At 39.6% G+C, this 23,623-nt stretch overlaps 1 long non-coding RNA gene across 1 annotated transcript; it reads right to left on the bottom strand.

The window, feature by feature from the left end:
* Positions 1-5,223: 5,223 nt before the first annotated feature.
* LOC138105421 (uncharacterized) lies at positions 5,224-17,855 on the bottom strand. The gene is made up of 3 exons (XR_011148463.1): positions 10,995-17,855; positions 7,041-7,149; positions 5,224-5,273 (listed from the first exon to the last, which is right to left on the bottom strand). It is a non-coding gene; the product is annotated as an uncharacterized lncRNA (long non-coding RNA).
* Positions 17,856-23,623: the final 5,768 nt, after the last annotated feature.

The raw sequence follows: 23,623 nt of genomic DNA, 5'->3' as shown, positions 1-23,623 counted from the left end.
ACAGCAGGGTTTCTGAAAAAGCCTGGCATTTTGGGGGAAGCAGACTTCACTGGTGCTGGAACATGTAATCTCTGGACATCTATTGGTCCTCAATTGTCTCAGTCCTAAACAGCATGACCAGCCCAGGGGAGCATTGGGTTGTTCAAACATTATTAGCAGCTTGGGTATGAGTTTGAGCTTAAGTCATCCACTGCCTGACGGTCATTTTCCCTTCCTTATCTCTCTTTTTTTTTTTTTGCCTTGCTTTTTTTAATCTGTGACTTAGGCAGTCAGTGCAGACACTTTTTACAGCACCTTGCTTGTGAACAGAATAACCAGTGCTCTTGGCCTGGCATGAAGATTTGCTAAAAAGAAGTAAGGCTGTTCCTGTAGTTTTCCCAGAAGCAAGGCTGTGAGCCAGAGGGCACATACAAGACTTGTTTTTGCACATCCCTCTGTTTGTGAATCTGCTGAGGTTTTCAGTGCCGATAATCATTCACAGTCACTGAAAGTTTCCTTACCGTTGAATGAGATAACTTCACACCATTCTTAAATATCTTCTGGTGTCCAAAAAAAGGTTTCACTACATAAAACTGCAGAAAAAAAGCAAAGAAATTTTAAAAAATATTTGCCAGCATACTTAATTTAGAAAAAAAACCCCTCTTTTACATGTGTTTAATAGATTTATTAAAGCTTTCTTTGTTTATGAGCACTCTATTTGTCTATGAAATACCAGTTATGAAAATGAGATTATGCTACATTTTAGTACAGTAGGCCCAAAGATACTGTTCCGGACATTTCAGTTCCACCATGCATAATTTGGAGTCCATTGAACTACCAGTTCTCGGATGCTGGTTCATCTTCCACACTTTGAATCTTTTTGTACTTATCTTACAACTTTACAAAGTGTGCCATACAGTTATCTTATGAAAGTAGCCTATGTTACTTCTCATAGAGTAAAATAATGATCAGTGGAGGGATTTCATGCTGGCTCAGCTGGCAATGAATAGCGTTTATTCATGGTACAAAATTAGTAAGTACAAATAAATATTTTAGTTTCTCTGTGTTTGCTTTTTTAAAAGAACTGTAATTAAGTGAGTTAATATTTGGGTTGCCACCTTGGCTGTAGCTGTTGCAAAGAGTAATCCCTCCTAAGATGTAAAGAAATTAACCTCTGTTCTTCGCTTTGCTGGGAAACACAGTTGGAGAACAGTGTTGAGAAGTGTAAGTTCAGGAACAGAGCCCAGGATTAAGAATACACTTAAAGGTTTTTCTGCGCCGCCAAAATGCTGAAGAAAGCTGTATCTAAAAGACTGGAAACAGAGTTACAAATAACTGGCTCAGCTGTTAGAGGGTTTCTGGTGGTTGATCCTATGTCTATTCAGAGGTGTCAGGGTATCTATCAAGCATTAAAAAAATTCAAATATTCATAGTAATATCTCTCTGTTTAAAACCAGCTGCCTGTGAAAGTCACTGCTTCACAATGTGGCTCCACAAAGTTATCATCCATTCTTCGTGTATGGGAAGTGATGCTATTTTTAGACTAAAATTATCATAAACACCATATCCTTCTCTTTCTCTTTCTGCTCTTTTGTCCTACCATTTTTTACTGATACAAATATAAGGTGGGTGATTCAGCACTTGTCCTGCACTGTCCCATAAATAATGCCTTCTCTGGTAGTCTACCTCACAAATGGCAGTATTTTTCTTGAAAATATTGCAAGTTTTGATTTTTAGCTATCCCTTCTCAGCCTAGCTGATAGCTGCAAATTCCTAACATTTATTGCATTATTAATATTGCGCATGAGCTACGTGTGCAACTGTCCTGGTTACAGAGAAAGGATACCAAGTTTTACCGCTGTGTGCGTGTAACAAAGTAGTTTATTCCACACCACCCCCGACATTGGCAGGAAAAGCCAGGGACAAGAACGGGAAGTGCTCCATCTGGCCTGCCCCTCCAGCTGGAAGGTGTTGGGATCAGCTGCTGTGGAGCCGGCCCCCCTCCCACCCCCGCTGGTCCTTCTTCCGCTCCTTTGAGCTGCGGCTCCAAGAGCTGGTGCTGAAGGACAGCAGCGATGAGCCCGCTTTGAGAAAAGCAGAGCCGAGTGACTGGTAATTCTGTTGTGTGTACTGTGACAGGGACAACAAAATTACTGCTGGCCACTGGGGATCAAGATGGGCATGGATGTTCTTGCTGAATAAACCAGGCCCCGTAGTGCATGTACTGAACCCAATGTCTTCCCTCTTCAAAAGACATCCTGCTTCAGCTGAGGGATGGATATTCCAGGAAAGCAACAGGTTCATTAAATGGTTAAATCTATTAACTCTACCATTATTTTAAGTAGGATTTAAGTTGTAATTATTTTTAACGTCATTATCAGAATTAATCCCACAGACTTAATCATGGTTGTGCTTTTGAGATGAGATTAAAAATGAATTATCCTTTTGCAGATGGAAGAATTCTACTAGTTTTTATTTTCTACAGTATTTTGTGTGGTGGTCTACAATTCCACTGAACTTATGCTGTGGTGCTCTGAGTTTTGCAATAATAAGCATTGTGGAAATGACAGTGACTTGGATTTTATTCTTTTGAGATATGCCTCCTGTGTCATCCATAGAAGAAAGAACAGCTTTAGCAAATAAGAATTTGGGGGAAAATATTGAAAGTAAAATATTTCAGAGTGTTATTTTAAAATATTTTACATACAACTGAAGAAAATTTGGGAATGAAATAACATTGCATTTAAAATCAAAACATTATTTTGAACCTCTCAGAGTTACTTATATGAGGATGGGGAGTTGCATCACTATCTATGAGTCAGACAATTCTATGTGCTCAAAAGAAATTCACAAGTTCCAGTTTATTCTACAATTCATGTTCCACCGAAAAAGTTTATTTTCTCCACACCTATTTCAGCTTTAAAGCCTGCTGGGAATACTTACAGCGCAGTCAGCAGGTGAAATTATTACATATGGCTTTGTTATGACTTTGTTATTTTGGGGAATAGATGAGGAGATGTACATTTTTTTAAGAATGCTATTATTATTTGCTCATTTATAATTGGTTCTAATGTCAAAATGCTATGGTGCATGGCAAGAAATTTTTCCCTTTTTAGTCAGAAGATGGCAGGTGCTGTGATTTCATGCAGGCTGAGATTTTTAGAAGACAAGAAGCAGAAACATGGCATCTGTCCTGTGAGAGAGATAGTACAAATAGTAGGGTGGGAATGTGTCATGTCCTCAATGCTTAGGGCTGTCGTTCTTTGGAGCAGATACTCTGTACACACTAACTAGCTTTTGATTTTTATGCCCCTGGAATTCTCTGTACCCTTTATTATTTGAGTAAGGGTGGGATGACAGAACAAAGTGCTTGAAATCACATAAGGGCTATGCTACAGCCCTCCAAAATAATGTTTTTATACAAGGAACCTGAGGGTAAGCGCTGCATTGGTGTGAATGCCTGCTCCTGTTGAGGATGGCAGGAGGTGTTTATATTCAGAAACAGGTACTCACTTTTCGTAGTGACAGTTTCTACTCTGCTGGGAACCAAAGGGATGACACTTGTGCCAGAAAAAGGTCATTAATACTTGCTCTCAAAATAAATCAGATAGTCTTTGTTTATTTAATTTGATTTTAAAATTTATTAACCCTAAATATATAATTATGCTTTTTATCTGAAATTACCAAATTAACATTACTGAGAATCTAAGATGGGCCATTTTACTGCATGAGATCATAATGGATAAACAGAATCGGGGAAGTTTTCCTTTCTTTATTCACTGAGTGAAACTAATTTGGTGCAGAGGGCCAACAAGGTCCTTGATGAATGTGTCACCTAATTTCTCTTTCAAGAGCTTCAGTAAGAGATACAGGTGGAGTTTCCTGGATGAAACAGCTGTTAAATAGTTGCCTCACAGATTGCTTTGGAAAATAAGATTTATCTGTGTGAGCACAGGCAGGAAGAAAACGCTGACAAACTGAAGAACCTAATGGGTGCTCTGCAATCAGGTTAGTTCAGCTGGGTGGGATTTCCCTATCTTTTTTGCCTTTACTAAAGAATAGCCATTTTTCAGAGCATGTGTGACAGAAAGGGGTATGGCTAATGAGATCCTAATTCAGCTAACTGAACATTTCCAAGTAAGTATTGTTACCAAATTTAGGGCAGTTCTTTGTGCGTGTTTCCCATATCCTCACGGGTCTCTGCCAAGTGCTGAATAATTTGGCCATAAGTACTAAGAACATATTTTATAGTTTTCATTTCATTTTCCAATATGCTTTTGTCAGGTTTTTTTGGTCATAACTGAATAAGAAAGAACTTTTCCTGGGAATGAGCAGCTCCAGAGGCTTTTGAATTAGGAGAGCTCTGAATTAGAAACCGTAAACTTCTGAAAATGTGAGGTGAGGAAAACAAATGAAGTACAATAAACTGGACCCTCTTAGATTGAGCAGTTTTTTTAGTCTCTGTTGTTCCTTTGCACTGCAGGTATAGAGGCAGTCCCAGAAGTAATTCCTATCATTAAGTTTTTAAGGTTAAAACTAGCTTTTGTTCATAGAGCAAGTGAGTAGCCAGAAAAAGACAGAGAAGTGTAAGAGCAATACGTTCCCTACAGAGGCAGCTGCACACTGCGAGGGGTCTGGAGAGTGCATGACAGCCACCCTGTCTCAGACTGAGAAGGGCAGGGACACTGACTACACACAAAGAGGGTTACATCAGGATCATGCCTGGCAGAAAGGTGTTCCTCCTTCTAGCTGGAATAATTTTGAAGACCATACATTTCAGTTCAGATAGATTTTGAGGATCTGTCATTTTTCTGTCAGTAACACATCTGCATTTTCTCCATCATCTGTTCTGAGTTCCTGCATTGCTGTGAGTAACTCATTTTGGGCTGGCAAGCTAGATGCCCTTCCAGGGAACTATTCCCATCCATAGTTCCTGGACCAGTTGTCTGATCTTCCCAAAATCTCCTTGATGTTTCTGCAAGTTAGGGCTTAAAAATACTCATAGGGAAATACTGAAATTTTGGCCCTGTGATAGCCAAGCCTTTATTGCTGGCATTCCAAAGAGGTTTTTTCTCCTTCAGACAGCCATGGGATAACAGCCGAGCATACCATCGAACTGCACACACTGAGTCTTGCCAAAGGAAACACTGCATTGGGCTTCACCCACAGGAGTCACAGGGTCCGAGCACTTTATCAGCCATCCAGCAAAGAAATCGAAGACATGAGAGATGGAAGGAATGATTGGTCATTTAATCTCTTTTTCTGTTTTTGCTGGTCTGGTTGCCAGGGAGATACTGTATTTAAAAGGAGTGGTCCACATATTAGCTTCACTTCATCATGAAAACAGCATTTAAAAATAAAGTTTAAAAATACTTGTGAAGTGAAAATATTATTGTGTTGCTGTTTAGCCAAGCTCAAATAATTTAATACTTTCAATATTCCTTGTAAATAATCTATACAGGCCTTTTTCTGTGGTTCTCTAAATTCTATCCAGGTTTTTCTACTGATATCCCTATAGGAGAAAAAATCTATTTAGATCAGCATACCATTTTTTCTGAATCAAATTCAGGGGCTTGTTTATGGAGAGTGCTTTAACACAGTTCGTGGCCTCTTCCCATGTTCCTTTTTTGGTCCTTCTAAAAGGCTTCCAGGGCAGACTCCCTCTGTTTTCTCTTTTGTGGAAATGGAAGATAAATATGAATTCTACTAACTTTTTTTCCCCCCTCATACTTTTTCCTTGATAACATATGATGCATGTACTTCTAAGCTGAAAATAAGCTGAGTGGAAATATACACTCAAGTTAGCATGGCAGTCACTTGCTCTGTGAAAGTTACCAGGAATGGACAAAGGTAGAGAAATCTGTGGGTAAAATTTGAGATGAGTTTTTAGCCTTCTTTCAAAGAGGGGATTTAGGAGGCATGCAGGACGTCCTGGAATAAAAGTGGTCCTGTCCCATTGGAAAGGGAGACTCCGTTCCTCCTCAGGGCTCACTGCGACAGTATGTACCATACACTACTGCAGCTTGTTCAGGTGGGGAGCAGATGCAAAGATGATGGTGTTGCTACCAGGGAAAAAATTCAACCCAGCTGCTTGTTTTATTAGTTCAGTTGTAGAGGTGGTGTGACAAGAAACTCCAGGGCAGTGTTTCTAACCTCAAATTGCTGCTTCTGCCAAAGCTGGAGAGAGCACTGGAGGAAATTTACCAGGGTGAAAGGACTGGAGAGGTGGTGGCCACCTGATCTGGCACATAATGCTGGGTCTGTGAAATCTAGCTACTTCTCTAGACTTGAAAGATATCCCAACAGACTAACCATCTAGTTTGGAACACTATAATCTCAAAATTTTTGCAGAGGAATGTGCAGGAAGATACTTCTGAAATCAAGTATCATCCCATTTGTTTAATGAGTTTGTTAACACAAAGCTGTAAATTAAAGCAAATACTAAGTAAATATGAACATTAAGTTTTCTAGATTATTAGTGCATTTAGAGGTAAATTTTGTAATGTGCTGGAAGTGTTGTCAGTCATTATCTTCTGAGAATCCACACAGCTGGGGAGGTAGACTGAAAAGCATTCCTGATAGTGTAGGAAATGACTGCATTGTTGTAGTGCTAGGTTTAGTTTAGCAAGCTGCAGCGTTCCCTGAGGGCTCAGTGGAGCTGCTTAGGGCAGGACAGCCGTTCTATCCTCCTGTAGTCCATTTCGGATGGCTCCACACTCTTACTCCAGCCAGCTATCAGCTCTACAACACAGTGACGGCGAAGGAGGCGAGAAGGGTCTCTCCATAAGGGTTTAAGAGAATCTTTAATCTTACATCTTGTCCCAGTGCTCTCCAGAGGCAGAGAGACCCCGTGATCTGGGCACAGGGGGTTTTGTCACTTTGCAGGGGTGGTGCATGGGCGAAGTTGGGGTACAGGAACCACTAGGGAGAACCCGAGGGAGTGGCCAGGGCGAGGAGCAAGGGAAAGCCGGGGGGGGGGGGGGGGGGGGTGTGTGGAATATAGGATCAGAAAAGCAGTGGGTAAACAGATCACCACACCTCATTACTGATATTAATATTACCTCCTGCTTCTGGAGCATCCTGCATTGGTATTCATACACATCTGTACTCATGGGCATTTGCAATATAATTGTATCCTTCTGCCACGTTGTAGAGGTCTCTTGACTAGTCCTGCAAACTACAAAAATCTAAAATTTTTATGGTGATGTGCGAACAGTGCTTCAAAAACTGCAGACCAGGGCTCTCACTGTGAATTTCAGTGACTGGCTGTTTAGTGCCTAGATTAACACAAAATCTAAAATGAAAGCTAAAAAAAAAAAAAAAAAAAAGGAGGAGATCTCCAGATAAATATTAGCAACACAGTATTTTGATGACTTCATACATCTCTAATAGGCAAGATTGGGTTGAAGATCTTAGACCCATGACAAGTACTGTACTGGACATCCTGTGGCAGTTTTGTTGGAAGAAATTAGGAACTCTAAAGTGTAGATGGGGTCACAAAATCTTAACAATGGAAAATAATACCCTATATATAAAATTGGATTGCCAGGGACTGCTTTCTTTACAACTGTACTGCCACAATGAAATAGTAATTCATTCCTCAATCCGTAGGGATGTAGCCATCCACCTGAATGTAGATTTCTTTTAGAGAAGTGTGGAACTTCAGATCCACTAATGGATGATGCAGAGCAAGTGCAACTGCTGCTGCTGGGTGCTCCTGTAGTGTAGCACCAGCATGCTGTGAAGGCTGCTGAGCAGGAGTTAAGAAAGCTCTGCCTGGTGAGAAAGACTGAGACATCTTGTCAACAAATGGCCGTTCACTTGTTTGTTTAACGAAAGGGAAAGCACTTTCTTTCAGGCTGCTTTCCCTCTGTTTGACAGTCTTTAAAAAAAAAAAAAAAGGGAGGATAGTAAAGCAAAGCAGAGCAATGCTTTGATCTGTTTCTTTTCATCTGATTGCTCTGCTCTTGAATCTCTGCAGTGGCTCATACAGGTGTTAACAGGACTGGCAAAGGCTTGTTGGTGTGTCCTGCCTACTGACACCTATTCATCCTTCAGTACCAGTGCCAGGCAATTGGAAGTGGTTGTAAAGTTCTTTTAGTTCATAAATATTTCCAGAAATATTTCCTTCAGTGTAGTTTTTCAGTTGGAATGCGGTGCAGACAGCAGGCTAGGTATGTGAAATCCATGGCTACAGGAGTATGTTTTAAAGTCTCCAGGCCACAAGTTTGTTCCCCTTGCCAAGAAGAGAGGAAAAATTTATAAACTGGAAAAAGAAATGAAAGAGGTCAGGAACAAGCCAGAAAAAATGAAAAGAAAAGCTAGAGAAATACAAGCAGAAAAAGAGGCATGTATTATATTAATAATGCAACTTTTTAATCAGTTGCAATGGAATTCTAACCTTATCTTCAAAAACAGCAATGATAAAACTGGAGGTTAATGCAGGGGTCTTAGTAAGTTCAAGAACGCTGATTTTAAACTGCCCTAGTGCTTGGCAGAAGTAATTCAGTGCTATGGTATATAGTATAATTATTAACTATAATTATATTTTTTGTAATAGATAATATTGTAGATTCCTAGAATACCATGTGGTAGGCACAATACAGATACAGAAAAAGACACAATCCCTGATCCTGAGAGGTTTGGCCTAAATAAAATTAAGAAGCTTATTTCATCATATTAGTGGAAGATGAAACCAGAAGTTTATCATGCTAAAAACTTTTGGCAAGGCATTCTTAAACTGTTCTGTTCATCACTCTGGGTTCCACAGCGTAAGATTAAAAAATGTGTTTAGTTCATCATCCAAATACTGTTCATCCAAACATTGTCTCAGCAATATCATCTTCTTTTAAACAAATGTGAGTCCTGTGTTGAGTAGATGATCTATTTTCCTTTCCTCTTTTTGACAAAATATGCCCTCTTCCCTGCATAATATGTTTTCCTGCTTTTCTACTCTGATTCAGTTTTTATGAATTAAAATGTTTTAATTTGAGTAATTTAATTACATCTCCTGTTAGCATAATTCAGGATATTTAATATACATGTAAGTGTGACAGTTTCAAATGCAAAGTCTACTTAAACCTTTAAAACCTTTCTTATGAACAGAAGAAACTGGTAGCATTATAGGACAATTCTTTTTCTTAAAATATCAAAATTGGTCAAAAATGGTCAACTAAACTCTAAAACATTTACTTCAGAGATAGCACAAGTTCCAGTAAAGAAGTGAAAAGGTGCTAGGTTGTATAAAATTAGTAGCCTAGATGATGTAAATTTTCCATTTAAAAATCAACAAGATAATTAACCACTAAAATATCTTCTTTAGTTAATAAGGATTCTATTAGCAATTAAACAGATAACTTATAGAAAGGCTTAATGGAGCAGCAATTTGTAAGGAAAATGTGTAGTCATTTTTATGCTCTTAATGCTTGAGAGAAAAATATAGGCATTAACTTTTTTATGTATGATTAGCAGATGTAATGAAAACTAAGTTTTGGTGATGTTTGATGGTCTATCTTAGTTGATAGTAATAATTACAAGGAAATACCTTATTTTATGAAATAGGCAGATCTCTAGTTCGTCATCCATGGAACAAGTAATGATAGCACAGCATTACAATAAATGGTATCGTGAGCAGCAGTGGCAGAACAGGGATCAAAGGAGTGGAGGCAGCTGACAGAGCTAAGTACACAGGCTGAGCAGCAGTGAAAATTCTGACATAATTAAGGAAGGTGGAGAAGCTCATCTCATGGGTTGTCTGCATACTCTTTTTATTAAAATCTCTGGAAACAAGGTATTAAAACATTTATGAACATGTTAAATATGAATGAAGAAACATATCATCAATCAATAAGGAGTCTGTCTTGTAGAAAGAGCAAAAACAGCTTCCCAGGGAGGTTAAGAAGGTATGTGAGTATTCAACTGTGTTATTTTCATAGTGAGTAAACTCAGTGCCCTTTCCTCCAGATATTTCTGTACTGTGGTCTGGGTGAAAAGTTGACAAGGTTCACAAGGCTTCAAAGATCTACAGCTTATTTGAGCAACCCACTAGCAGGAGTGTTAATCTGCTATAACACGTCTTGATCAACTTGGGGAGATTTTTCTTACTGTCAGATTTTGCCAGTTATAGCCCTTCTTGGTTCATCTTGGTCTGTAGTACCTAGAAAAGAAGCTTTGAATACGTGTTGGGGTTTTAGGAGCTCTCCTAGGTTTTTTTTCTATTAAAGGAATTTTCCCCATACATATTGCTAGGGGGACAAATTGCTGGATACTTCAGACAAACAAAAGAGCTGTCTATAGTGGGGGGGTGCATCTGGTACTCTTTTGTTTCACCTGGGTGTGCGGTCAGTCGGTCCCGGCGTTTGGATGGAGAGAGAGGCTGTTTCGTCGGCTGCTTTTCCTTCTGTCAGAGATCCCAAGCCCGCCTTCCCTGCCCTGCTGGGAGCTGGGCTGTGGCTGCCCTGCCCCGCTGTTGCATCGAGCCTTCGCTGCGTTGTAGCCATGCTCACCCTGCCTGCCCAGACCTCTGGGGGGTTCCCCGCTTGGATACATCGCGTCTGCCACCTGGGATTTGTGCTCGTCCCTGCCTTTCCAGCCTGCCGTTCCAGCCTGCTGTTCCTGCCTGCTGTTCCTGAGGGTCCGGCCGGACACCGGGATCGGCTGCCCAGGGGTTTGTGAAGCCTTTGTTCCATCCCTCCCCGGGATCCCAGGGCCCCAGTGCCGCGTGCTCCCCGAGCTCGCTCCGGAGCGCCCCCTGCAGCCGCGGGGGAACCATCGCACCTGCCCTGCTCACCGGGAGCCGCCAGCGCCCCTGCCGGCTGCGAGCGGAACTGCACCCGAGGGGAGAGGGCCCGACAGCCGAGAAGGCTGGGACTGGGTTTGTGATTGTTTGCTGTTACTGCCAGAGTTATTGTTGTTTGTTTGCTTGTTATACACATAGAGATATATAATAGTAAAGAACTGTTATTCCTATTTCCCACATCTTTGCCTAAAAGCCCCTTGATTTCAAATTATAATACCTCGGAGGGAAGGGGGGTCGCATCTGCCATTCCAAGAGAGGCTCCTGCCTTCCTTCACAGACACCTGTCTTTCAAACCAAGACAATACGTCAGAGAAACAATTAGAGGAGACAAGACAGTCAGGGAAGAAAGCAGTGCGGGCAAAGCCTGAAATACCTGGCTAGATTTCAACAGTTCACGATACTGGAAAGATGCCTTTTGTTTAGTAAACACACCATGTTTCATCACTGGAACATGACAAACTCGCACTTAGAGACAAAGAGAAGACACTGGAGAATATACATTTCTAGTCCTAGAACATACACTCAATGTAATATAAGGTTTGTATGTAAGGTTCATTTAATTTATTGAATAAAAGCCCTTCCTACACTGAGACAGGTGTCACAATTCTGCTTCAAAGTGTACTCATATCTCTTGTACTTTAGATAATTTTTTTGCTTTTAAATGTCAAATAAAATAAACACATCTTATTTTACTTATTTGCAGAGTGGTAAATCTGGGCTAGGTTTTAGAAACAGTGGTAACCTGTCTGCATCTCCCCAAATCTAGAAGAATGGGTTAAGACCAATGTTGTGTGGCTTTGTTTAAACATACACAGTGATCCAAAACAAGATCCACCTGAACATTTTCATTGCCCCAGAGGGAATAGTGCCCTGGCTGCCCAGTTGCCTAGGAATCCCAGGAACAAGAGAAATTATTTCCCATAAATATTCTTTTATTGAAGGATTTTTTTTTTATTATAATGTTATGCAGTTATATGATCAGTGTCTATTCTCTCAGCTCAGTCTTGATTCTGCATTGAGTAGAGTCCATTGTGGTTTGTTGTTTTTTTTTTTTTTTTTTTTTTTTTTCTCCAAGCAAAAATATGCTTTTTTCTCACACAAAGGATGTGATGACTTGAATATTTGGTAGCTTTTTAAAATGCCGATGCTTTATTTTGTACAGGAGAAAATCTTTCTGTGAAATTAAAGAACCTTCATTTCAAGTAGCATGACCTTGATGAAGCTGTTGTAGAAGGTTGGAAATAGATGATCTTTAAGGTCCCTTCCAACCCAAACCATTCTATGATTCTACAATATCATTCTATGACTTAAAATTGAATTAGCTTTAAAGTATCCCATTTTTTAACAACTGCTAGTTTTTAACAGTTCCAATAGCAAAAATATAAATAACCATGATTAACATTGTTTCAGTAACATACAGTGATTGGGGAAAACATTTTATTTTTAATAATATTAATTTCTACTTTTCCCCATATGATTTCCAAAACCCACAGCAGTCTGCTTTAAAGACCAGTAGTTTTAATGTGCTCAGGTTGCAATGTTCTCAACCAAAATTTTTCACAACCTATTTTGTTCTTTGTCCTTTTCAGATTTTAACTTTATCCAAGTTGACATTTTTCTCAGAGAACTTCTCAAGTTATTTTGGGGGGGGGAATGGATAAAGTATTATTATATCTTACTGTGAATGTTTTGGTTATCCAAACCTCATTGTAAGTTTCAAAGTCACTGGAAAATTTTAGATATGGAAATCCTCTATAGCTGTCCCCAGGATTTAATGCTTCTCCCAGTGAAGTCAGTACTGGTCCTGTTCCCAGTTTCAGTGTGAGTGCGTCAGCCAATACATCCAGAATTACCCTGACCTGTGGAGCTTAGCATCTTGGTCACCCACATTAACAAGGAGATCTCTGCATTCAGGGGAGAGAAAAGCCTTTTTGAAAACAAAAGAATTAAATACTTGAGCCTAGAGGAAGGCAAAGGAGGAAAGTAAGCAAGTTTAAAACAGGGGAGGACAAAAAGAAGGGCAGTGAGGGGAATTAACCTAGTTCATCAGTTGTTTCACTTGTGGGTGCAGTTGGGAAATCCTTTCCTAGAGTCAGCATGAAAACTAACTCCAGCTCAGGGCTCCATTGAGCATATCCTTGGCTGACTTGCTTTGGTGTGAGCCAAACCACTGAAGTGTAGATGAGGGAAAGAGATGGAGATGCCAAATATTGGGATGCAGCTGTCTGAGTTTTCCATATAAAAGTCAGCAAAACAGAGATCTACATATTTTGCAAAACTCAATCCATTTTCCAAAGGAAGGTCATAGAATTTAAACAAAAACATCCCAAAACATTTATAAATAATGGCTGGATTGGGCTTTGATGCTCGTTCTTACCTGACAGATGGCAAGCCCAGTTCATCTACTCATATGGGGAAAATCAGCCTCTCCTCTTAAGCAACCATGGAGAGTATAGTTCATAGTCTGTAGTCATATTTCTTAATTAAATGATTTAAAGTAATTAGGACTATAAATCTCTTCATTAGCTTTTACTTCTCAGATTCAGTCATTTTGTAATTCTTTGATTAACTTCAGGACATCTCTTCATGTTTTCTTCTCTCTTTCCCTTTCTTCTTTCCTTCTTAACTGACATTTCAGCCATTTCATCTTTCATTCAAAAATAATGCATTCCCAAATTCTTTAACTTTCTGTTTTTTCTGCTTCATAGCAGTCCTGTCTCTGCACCCATTCTGAGTCTTATCCAATACCCAGTGATGTTAATAGAGAAAAATTCCATCAAAATCAGCAGATTTGGGGCAGGCTTGTTCTCTAGGGTATTAAACAACAGCAGGTAGGAGGCACATGTATGGAGCACAACTGTTAGACCAAGGGGAAAATCCTGACTTTTCCAGACTTCTTTTTAAGCAAATCGCTTAAAAACTTAGCATCCCGATGTCCTACAATTCTCATAATAATGATGATACTCACCAAAATAAAGCAATTAAGATCTTACAGATAAAAAGGTATAAAACTTGTGGACAATATTATTCCTCCTGAGGACAGTCCCATAGCATGGTGCAGGAAACTGGAAGTTTGCTGGTCCCTATTGCTTTTCAGATTAGTTATTATACAATACTTAGTCCAAGCTGGTGGCCTTGCAAAGGTGTCTGGTATCCCTGAGGGTAAGGGAGTGAGGGGTAATGCTGGCAGATGTTCCAGGGTAATATGAAACAGCAAATTAAACAGAACATGAAGAAAATGCTTGCTCGTGGTTTAGAGAGAAGCTATTTGGTAACTTCAGGTAAGAAATCAAGGAGTTACTCTTTTCCCTGTGGAGAGGATGGTGGTACAGAGGTGTGTCACACCATAGTTTACATGGCTGCACCGACCTCTCCAAGGTAGCTCTGGAGATTCAAGGATTTGAGCTCTGGATCACTGTACATTTCAATCTGCTGGGACTTCCATGTTAACGCAGCACTGGTTCCATGTTTTCCCTAGCAGAATGAGCTCAATTAAATGAGAGAGCACCTCACAGACCTTTGGGTGTCCAGCTGTTCTGAGCAAGGGATCCTTCTATTGTGATATTATCAGAAGGTGGCAAAAGAAAAGAAAAGCAAGACTTTGACAAGAAATGTCAAAATCCATTTTCTGCTTGAGATGACATTGGAGTCCAGGTATCCATTGCAATGCTTTTCCAATAGGAGGCCTGGTCAAGGGAAAAATAGGTAAAGTGACTCTCAGCAGGACAGTAAATTCCTTTTTTCTTTTCCTTTTTCTTCCTTCCAAATGATTTCTATCTGTAAGAATGCAAAGTAAAGCCAAAAGTCTCTAAGGTATCTTTTCAACAGACTTCCAATCTGTAATGATGGTTCCAATTGCCAAAATATTTAAAAGGCCTCTGAAAGTCAAACACTAGAAATAAAAGCCTTTCTCATGCCTGAAGAACTAGATTATACCATTTTTATGGAAATCTTTAAAATAGGACCAAAACAAAGGTCTGACATTTTAGTACATAATGTGGAGTGCATAGACAACCAGACTAGACACTCCCCCTAACAGTCTTATAGAAAAGAGTTAAAAGGGACTTTAACATTATGATATCCAGAGTTAACAACTGTTTAAAAAATAGGTTCTCATGACAGAAGGAATTAAAGTATTGGCTTAAATACTTAAATAAATTAAAATAAATAAGATAAATAGGAGTTGCTGTTCTGGTTTTTATTCTAATCAAAAGGGGAGGAGCTGGTAATGAATGTGAAGGAGAAAGGTAACAAGCATAGCAAGGAGCTGGTGTCTTCCCTGTGCTTAGGAAAAAGAGAGGCATCCTGAGATCAGGAATCAACAAATTCAGGATTTGTAGGTAAGATTTCATAAATATATAATCCAAGGTAAAGAGACTTAGGACCTAAAGGAAGTCTTGAAAGAAAATACTCTAAAGGAACAAGCATAACCTGTCCAAGAATGGTGAAAGGATAAAAAGGAGTTAAAGGAGTTCTGGTCACATGTTTAGCTCTGCACTGGCATTTAGCTCTAGAAGGAAGCACATAGGAAATCAGATAGAAGTTGGGCTGGCTATAAATTAATTCTAAATTAATAGCAATAGCCCTTGGCTAAGGACAGCAGAGTAACTAGCTGATATTCTGTTTCTTCTAAGTTAATATTATTACTGCTTTATTGTTACTTTATTATTTATTATTAATGTTTTTATTAACTCATTAACAGGAAGCACAATGTCATTTCCAATTAGCTGTTCCTTGGGGAGGAGACCCACCAAAGATGTTGCCCAGAAAACACAATGTTTTCTGCATCCATAATAATTTAAAAGTAACTAATTGGTAACTAATCCAATACTGGGTAAGGCCTCAGTCTAAAACAAAGGTAAAACAAATAGGAGAACCCTGAGGTGAGCTGAGTGTTTTAAATTATGTGAATTTGACAAAAGTCATCCTAGGTGCCGAAATAACTTGATGAAGAAAGCTCAGAAAAAATTGAAGTATATTTGAGAATTTATAGAGATCAAGTTTAATAGTGGGTGTATGAAAACAGCAAATACAGCACTTAACTTAGTAAAGAGCTGGGAAATTCTAGTTAAGCTAAAGTGTTCTAGAACAAATAGATAATTAAAGTTGCCATCTATAGGCATTTGGAAGGCAACACGAGTATGAGCAATGTGTTTTTTCAAGGAAGGTTCATATCAAACTCATCAAATTTCCTTGTGCAATGAAAAAGTCATTCTAGATGAGTGAAGCAAAAGATAACATAGGTTAACTCTAAGACAATTTGAATTGTGTTAATGACAAGCAAGCTGGGAAGATGTAATCTTGCTGAAACTATTATGCCCACATATAGGACAGAGTTGGAAGCCAAAGAGAAGGGATCAATATGTTACATGAAATCTTCAATAGTGGAATAAATTACAGTGATGAAGCAGAGAACTGTAATATTAAGCTTACCGCAGATAAGCAGCTGGAAGAGACTTCAGAAAAAAAAGGCTTCAGGTAAAGATTCAAAGAAATTGTGAAAGGTTGGAGAAATCATCCAAATGATTGTTCAAAATTCACTGGGAACAGTGCAGATTAGCACCAGGAACAACTAATTCCTGGTTGAATCCTATCCTGAATTGAGGATAGGAACAGCTGGATAGGTGGCTGATCTTTAAAAAAAAAAAAAGAATAGAGATTCAAAATGAACGTGACCCAAAGGTGTCACAATGCTGGGAGAAGGCAAACCTCAGCTGAGATGTACAAATAAGAGTGTGGCCTCCAAGATGCAATAATCCAGGTGCTCTGTTCACAAGGGGAAAACAGTGTCTGGTGTTGGGCACAGCATTTGAAGCAATGTATGGGTAACTGGAGGAAGTTTACAGGAGCAAGGAGGTATCAGAGGGCTACAAACAAGGATGTATGGGATATTTGGGATTCATTAACTGGAGACAGACAAGGCTGAGCATGGAGACAAGTTAACAGTCTTCCAAGTATGTAAGAGTTAGTTCCAAAGTGTAAGGTAGAATCTGTAGTGAATAGGGCAAGAAATGATCAGCCTAAATCAGCATGAAAGGTTCTGGCTTAACATTGGTATAAACTTTTTAACAGGAATGATTGTGAAGTATTTGGGCAGATTGCCTGAGTAAACTGTGAAATTGCAGTCAGTGGTGGTGTTTAGGAACAGGTCATAATAGGTATTTGTCTCCTCAGCCTTTTCATTCTTGTGCCCAGACAGACTGCCTTACAGTTTAATCATATTTTTTAAGTTGTAACCATAGAAAGAAATTCTCTGCAATAAATCCTTTAGCAGTTGTGGCAGGTTAGGTGCAGAAATACAATAGAAAGCAAAGTAGGGAAACACAGGGAAACCAAATGAGGATAAATATTAGGTTGTTGCCTATTTTTTTAACACTTCTAATGCCCAAAGACTAAGGTAGAGAGGATCTGTAACATCACTGCAGTGAAAGTCCAAGAAAAGAAAAGAAGTTGAGATATTTTTTTCCTAGGGACTGAGGTGTAAGCAACTGATATTTGTCCACAAATATGCTCTGTGGCAGAGATACTTGGAAACATAAGATTAAATTATAAAATAATTGTACTTGGTGATTTTTCTCAAGAGGACATGACACTACCTCCAAGTACTAAGCCTCCAGCTGTCACACCTGCAGTCACTATGACTGCCTCTCCCTCAGGGCTCAGATCCGTGCTCTCAGTTTTTGCAGTCTCTGCTTCTCTCCCCAGTTTTGGCCAAAGTGCTGCCTGTTGAATAGCTTCATCCTCAGTGCTGTAAATGCTGTAGATCTTACTCAGGGTTGGATGAAAGCAAAGATCAAAACCCAAATTCTTTTGAAGAATTTCATGCTAGGCTTGTCTGTACTCTGTGTTGTGATAGATGACAGAGCCAATGCCCATTTGAGGGCATATTTATGAGAATTTTCATCACGTCAATAGGCTAATTGAATTCAAAGGATGTTTCTGCTCACTGCTTCCTATGATCTATCCACAAGCAGGAGTGACCAGGACAGGGACAATTTTGTCTGTGTTTGTACAACTCTGAGAGTGCATAGATAATATATTATCCATTACTAAGAACTTGAAAAGCCTAATACCTCAACTTGATCTCTAAACTAGGATTTTCTCACTTGTTTTATATTTAATGTATTAAAACCTGTCTTGTGATATAACTAACAGATAAATCTTGCACCCATTTCTGTCCTGTCTGTCAGACACCTCTAGTAACAGCTGTACTTATAGGTGTGCATGAATATTATGAGTAGCAGATGTTGTTTTCCTGAAAAACTTATTTCTGGAAAGGTGCTGCCTCCAGTACGCAGTAATTCTGCAAAAGTGTTTCATTCCACTTTGATTATAGAATGGTGACAAAGATATCATGGCAGTGAAATAAGCATCATAGTGTTGTAGATAAGTGTAATCAAAGGTGCTAAGGATACATATTTTTAGCTGCTTCCATATTACTACTTATTAAATATCAGACATAATCTCGTTCCTGGGATTAGCTTTTTACTTATTACAATTTACCATTTTTAGCCAGTTCTAATGAAAAACCCATTGCTAAACAACATTACATCAATAATTTAATCCAATTCACTCCCTGCTGCATGTTTATATTTTTGTTCTGAGTATTTAATATCTAGATATGCTTAATCTGTAAAAGGAGTGGGACACAAGGTACATGCAGTTAAGGCCAGTGCATGTGAGGTGCTTCTGGTGGGGCCTGGAAACAGCAGCAGGTAATGCAAACTCACTTGCAAAGAACTGAAACCAGACTTTGCTTTACCAACTTTCTCTTGACAAGCTGTACAAGACATAGAAATAATAACTACAGATATTTTCTTTTCTCTATGTGACTAATCTTGGTTGGTTTAGACTTGACATCCCTGCTTTTTATTTCAAAGAAGGATTAGAAGATTGAAAGAAAAAAGGAGTAAGTCTTGAATGAATATAAAACAATAGTGATTTATACTGTCTTGTGAACCCTTTTTTTCCCCTGGCTCTGATTTTAACATTTTTTCCTGATGTTCTGACTAGCAAAATGCCACTACCCATTTGAAGAGAGACAAACTCATTCCGTTATGACACAGCAGCTATGACAACCTCTTTTATTGTTGCTTAATGGTATGTTCAAGAATGTCAAAACAGCTTCCAAATATTTCTGGTTTTGCTGTTTCAGGGACATGAAAACAGCAGCTTCAATTCTATTGACATATATTCAAACCAGCTTAATACTTTGGGAGCATTTCTTGGCCTCAGTGTGCTTGCCTTTATTTCTAGTCATAAATTGTCCACTAGTCTTTAAAAAGATAGACTCTTTAAGACAGACAAGTAAGCTATACTCAATAAAACAGAAAAACAGAAGTGCTGATTAATTGAATGTGGAGACTAAATTCTTGGTGGTGACTATTTAAATCTTCATTTCTCATTCACAAAAATCAGAGAATTGTCCAGTTCACCATGACCTGTGGTTTCCACTTGAAATGACTGTGTATGATTGCCTGCTTTGATATAAAATGACTTCTGAATGGTTTTTGTGAAAGTGGTGCCAAATCATAAAAATCACCATAATAAATGACACACTTATCAGCAAATTTCAGCAGTCAGAGGAAGGCATTTGCTGGACACAGTAGATGAAATGTATTTTAAAATATTAGGCAAAACTATTATCTGCTTTCTTATATGTACAATTTGGGAAAAATATAATAAATCATTGGATCAGAGGAAAACTCATGTTGGAAGGGAATTTAGGATGTCTCTGTGCCAACATCCTGCTCAAATCAGGAGGGTCACACCAGATTGCTCTGGGGTCAGACCAGATTGCTGAAGGCTTTGAGTAAGGTCAGTGGGGGTTAACTCCCCCACCCCCAGGATGGAGTCACACAGCCTCTGGGTCATCTGCTCCAGTGCCTGACTGCCCTCAGGGGGAAAATTCCAGAGGTGAAGCCTCTCCTCCTTCTGCTTATGCCCAGAGTCTCTCATCCACCCACCAGGCACAGCAGTGCAGAGTCTGGCTCCCTATGTCCTTGACAGCCTCCTCGTGGGCACTGGCTGGGGGCTGCTGTTATCTCCTCCCAAAGCCTTCCCTTCTGCAGACTGACCCAGCCCAGCTCCCTCAGCCCCTCTGCAAGACATGCTCCTGCATTTATCATCTCAGTGTCTCTCAACTGCACTCACTCCAGTGTGCCAATCTCTTGTGTTGGGGGTGCCAAAATACACAATACATCTCAAGCTCATAAAATTATTTCTGTCTCCATCTTCCCCACTGTAGAAGAGCAGCTTATGAGGCAAAAATCTGAAACTTTCATAAGGCAAATCAGGTCCCAGCTGGAATACCACAGGTCTTGATTCTTGGTTGAATTATTTCCTCTTATTCCCATACTGATGTTTCTTTTCCAGTTCTCAGACTCACACTGTTTCCCACCCCTCAGACTTGTAAGATAAAATCAGTTTAGATTGCTGTCTACCAGTGGTACTGTAAATGTGCATTTTCATTTTTCTTTCCTTTAACCTGCACCTCTGTTTGCTCATCCAAATGTAAGTCTTGCTCTGCATCAACTAACCTTGAGAATGGCAAATACAGCAATGTCCAAACAACACTGCTTTGCTTCCAGATGAACTGAGAGCTAACAGGACCTTTATCCTGCTGCCAGAACTCACTGTTCAGCATCCTAATGGTGGCCTGACTTTTGGTGCCTTTATAGGTGGTGGAGGGTAGAAGGAAAGAAAATTAATTTGAGCAAGATTTATTTAATCAGAACTACTTCAGGATGTTAAGAAAAAAATCAGTAGAAGTAAACACTATCATGACAGTTTCAACATAAGAGCAATCCAAGTTTTTTCACTTCTTTTCATTAGGTGCAGCACCTCCAAAATGTGCTTGCTTCAGAGCACATTCTTTACTTCTTGGTGTTTCAAAGTCAGAAAAAATCCCCAAAACAAGTGTAAAGCTGCTAATTGGATTGGCTGCTCTATGCAATGAAGAGCACGCTGAGGTTCTGCAGCTGCACAGGCCAAACCTGACCCTGACCTGCTGAAGTGGCTGGGCACACTTGCATCCCACAAGCCATGGGAAAGGAGAACATGCACCTTCAATATCCCAACCTCTCACCAGGAAAGGGCAAGTGGCTTGTGATGAGCATTGTAGGAAAGGGAGCCAAGGTAATCTCTGAAATCAATGGGACTGGAGCGAACCCAAAATTTTGCCTGTGGGGGAAGGGGCTGGGTACACCACAAGGCTCTGACTCCTCCAGGCCATCTCAAGACATCCTAATTTGGCTCTCTGGATCACAAAGACCCTCAAGGAAGGTTGTCTTTGGTAAGTGGAGGTAAAGGCAATACACTCTAGTCCACTGATTTTGTTGTTGTCTTTTTAAGCTGCAGAGGACCATTATTTTCTACTGATCTTATTTCCCAGATAGCCATGAGGGAGGAAAGCTGACTGAGAACAGTGTGGTGCTGCTCTGAGGGGTGAAAGGTGACCACTCTTTGGCAAGCTGACCCTGAACTTTTTCACATTCCTCTATGGCCACCATCACTAATAATTTGTAACTTGCTATTTTTTCAAAGCACACCAGAAATATCAGGACTGCATGGAAAGCTCAGTGCACGCCCCACAGCTGACTGAGGTAGCTGCACTTTTGTCACCTGACTATACTGCAAGCCCACTGTCCATAGCTCTATGGTAAAGAGGTTTCTTTTCTTGGCCCTCACAAGAGTAGCTTAACCTGCAAGATTTTCCTGATTTGGATACATTTATAGCCATAGAAGTGGAAAATAAATTCTTTTAAAAGAGAAAGGGGAATATTATTTCATAGAGAGGTGCAAATCATAAAAAGCCTTTTATCCCTGTTTATATTTAGTGATGATAATTGTGGCATGAGAAAGGAACGTGGCTCTTTCTTTTAAAGCAGCTGTGGAAGAACAATTTTCTGCATATGCCAGCAGTTTACAGCTGGTGTATTTTTATTAGCATATGGGTATAAGTGCATTTCCTCCCCATCCCAAAATTGTCTATGACTAGAGATTTAAATCTGAACTTTCTTCCATTCACACAGAGGTTTTCAGAGGATCCTGAGCTTGCACTCCCACACAATTCCCATTTTTATCTGCCACTGCACTGGAGAGAGGCTGGGATGAAGAGTGTGCTGCAAAGAGGAGATTCAGGACTGCCATCCCCTGGATTTAAATTATGAATAATCATGATCCATGCACCGCCAGCCATGTAAGTGGCTTTTGTATTCTCACTAGAAAATGTTTATTCTGTGCTTTCTTATACTTGTGTCTTTTATAGTCACATTTTCATTGACATATCACTTAGCAAATGATCCATGAACCCAGCTGTCCCCAGAACTGTGGCTCGAATGAAAGAAGCAAGAGGGGAAGATGAGTGACAAAACTGTAGTTGCCTGCAGCTCTGGAGTGAGGCTGCCCTGTGTGTGGCCCTGGACTCCTGGTGTCGAGGGGGAGTGTGGGCAATTTGGTTTCACATCCTAGAAGTGAGGTAGATGTAAGGACGTGTACCCAGGCCTCATCCTGGCACAGAACAGAGTCATGGCCAAGTTGAACATAAGGCCTCACAAGTGAGTTGAAGTCCTGAGAAAGATATAATCTAAGAGCAGGAACCCTTGCCACCTGAGCTGAGATGATGTCTAGAGTTAGGAAATAAAGGGTATGTGATAGTCTGCAATAAAATAATTTTCAGGTTCTGTTTTGGCTGCATGTTCATCTCAGCTCAGCGAGGCATTGGAACAGCAAGATCATATCCTGAGCCTAGGAGATGAACCTTTCCCTAAATCTAATCCAGAGTCAGATCAGAACACTGCACCCTTGACCTTGCTTCGTGCACCTGGCTTTGGTGAGTACAGTTCTCAAGTGAGAAAATGAAAGAACTGTGGAACAGAAATGTCAGCTTTCCTTCGGGAATACATGCCTAACAGTATATAAGAGGTTAGTGTTATTTTAATTTCAACTGTCCTTGGTGGACTTTCCTTTGTTAGGTTAAAAAGTGAATATATGTATTTCCCAATTCCCTTTATCTTATTAAGTGCCTTGAGGGTTATATAAAGATCAGGAGTACTATGTTCCAGGTCAGTAGTTAAATACTGTTCTGGTTCCAGTTATATTCTTCCATATTCTATCAGCAGGAAAATTTATCCCAGAAGAGAACAAACAGAAACAAGACAGAAAAAAACTAGCTTACTGTCTGGTATGCACCTTGCTTATCTCTTTTTTTTTATTTTAGAAGAATGATATGCAATGGAGTGACACCATTTTGAACAAGTTTTCCCATCACTGCTTTACCAGCTGTAAAACATGCTTTTGTTTGGATATTGTTACTATCTGCTAGACACTGATAGGAATGTGGAGTCATTCACTGTGAAAGGGAAACATGGCTCTCATTCAGAAGGAATGCAGCTTCATCCATGCAGTTTACAGCACAGTTGTATTTGAAGTTGAGCTGTGGGATCTTGTGGCAGTAAAAATCATTGTGATTTATGGTAAAATGTCACTCTGGCTGTCTCCTCTATAAAATCGTTTTACTACTCTTGTTGAATATAAATCAGAATTATTTGTCCAACAATATCATAGTTTTGGCAAAATGTTGCAAAGACAAAAAATAATCATGTTTGAATTGTCTTGGCTTTATTCTACAGAGAGATATTACTGGAATTTATTGCCTTGCCAAGATCAATATCCTTGTCCTTAAAAATAGGTGTGTGTATGTCTAAACTGATATCCAAATTAATTTAAGGATGTTCACCATGAAGTTTACCTTCAAATTGCAATCACAGTAGATCTATCTGCTAGAAATGAAGGTGACAGAATTTCAAAATCCTGCTCTGTAGCACCAGACTTCAAAATCTTTGG

This window comes from Aphelocoma coerulescens, chromosome 2 (genome assembly GCF_041296385.1).
Source record: "Aphelocoma coerulescens isolate FSJ_1873_10779 chromosome 2, UR_Acoe_1.0, whole genome shotgun sequence".
In the NCBI taxonomy this organism is placed as follows: Eukaryota; Metazoa; Chordata; class Aves; order Passeriformes; family Corvidae; genus Aphelocoma; species Aphelocoma coerulescens.
The sequence above is the reverse complement of the archived record's forward strand: the minus strand, read 5'-3'. Positions and strand labels throughout refer to the sequence as shown.